The 1,445-nt window shown below is 54.5% G+C and overlaps 1 protein-coding gene across 3 annotated transcripts in view; it reads right to left on the bottom strand.

The window, feature by feature from the left end:
- ARSG (arylsulfatase G) overlaps nt 1-1,445 on the bottom strand; it is a 29,519-nt gene that overhangs the window by 25,099 nt on the left and 2,975 nt on the right. Inside the window, exon 1 of one of the 3 annotated variants that reach the window (XM_019008520.2) lies at nt 124-1,439. The exons of the other annotated variants lie outside the window; for them this stretch is intronic. The gene's annotated coding sequence lies outside the window, so the exon portion shown is untranslated. Of the gene's footprint in view, nt 1-123; nt 1,440-1,445 lie in introns of those variants that run through there. 3 annotated transcript variants of the gene reach the window in all.

Raw genomic sequence — 1,445 nt, forward strand, 5'->3', positions numbered from 1 at the left:
AAACACCTTCTCCAGACACTGGGGCAAAACAAACACCTTCTCCAGACACTGGGGCAAAACAAACACCTTCTCCAGACACTTTCCCTTTGAAGATGTTCTGCTGCCTGGTTGACAATGGCTCACCTGGAAAGGAGTGGGAACACGGAGTGCCCCTGTCCTGCACCCACTGCTCAGGCTGGGGTGGTTTCCCATCTCCTGCCATCCCGGGCTCCCTCCTGCTTGCCAAGGGCTTTCTCCCGAGTGCTGCAGGGGGCACAGCCCCACGAGGGGGACACACAGGGCCCTGCCTTTGTTTATGACAACTGACAAGTGTCTGAAGCTCATTGTCTAAATTTAGTTCTGCTCCCTCTGCCCCACCGCTGCCAGAGCAGGGAGCACAGCCCGGCTGTCAGAGGGAGCTGCCCCAGAGGTCAGGAAACAGCAATCCATACAAACCCAGAGGGCAAAAAACCCCAGGAATACCCAGGATTAAGCACATCCAGCAGTTTAGGGCAGGATTTGGCCTCCAGAGATGGAAAGGTTCAAGGACAAACCCTCCAAAGAGAGGTGGCAAAGACAGAGCTGTGGCAGAACTCCACGGAGCAGATGGAGCTGTGGAATACGATGTCTTGAGTACAAAGTTATGGCCCAAGGGGGATGAAGCTGCAGATCTGCCAAAATCCCTCTGGGTCCTGCACCAGGAGCTCTGCACTGGCTGTGGGGATCTGAGGCTGGGTTGGGGATGGCCAGGACCCAGCTGTCCCCAGCTGTCCCCACCTGTCCCCAGCTGGAACCAGCAACCCTGGAACAGGAACGTGGCATGAGGGATGCAGCTCCCAAGGGATGGTCAACACAGGACAACATCCATTAAGACAGAGAGGGAGAGTAGAGAAGGCAATGCTGGGAAACAAAAGGGAAGAACAGGACAGGAGCAGGCAGGAGAGGGAATACGATGAGCCCCATCTGTAGGCCAAGCGGTTTGTAGCTTGCAAAGTAAATTATTCCCAGCTTTTGCTGCTCACATCTTTAAAAGCTTTGGGCTGTCACTTGGATCAGCAGCTCCTGGGCTGTCAGCAGAGCATTGCAGCCATCAGAGATGTGGCTCCATTCATAATTCATAGCCCAGAGTGTTAATTTATAACGCCTGGAGGCTCTCGGTACATCAGCTAATGGGGGTGGGATGTGCTGGGTGGGGGGCTCAGCTGTGGGAGAGGCTGCTCAACCCTGCCCCAACAAAGCCCACCAGAGCTCAGGTCCTGTCCTGCACCCTCCTGCATCCCCACAGCTCCAACAATCAAGATCAGGTCTCTAGACATGTTTGATGGCAGCCAAGTTGCCTTTACTTTCAAAACAAAAATTCCTTTGCAATTTCCTTGGATTTCTTCATGGTTGGGGACTTGAAAGGAGCAGCTCTGCTTGAGTCCAACACCCCCTGCTCAGAGGTGAGCCCAGCTGGGCCAAGGACA

The sequence above is a fragment of the Parus major genome, chromosome 18 (assembly GCF_001522545.3).
Source record: "Parus major isolate Abel chromosome 18, Parus_major1.1, whole genome shotgun sequence".
NCBI classification, from domain to species: Eukaryota; Metazoa; Chordata; class Aves; order Passeriformes; family Paridae; genus Parus; species Parus major.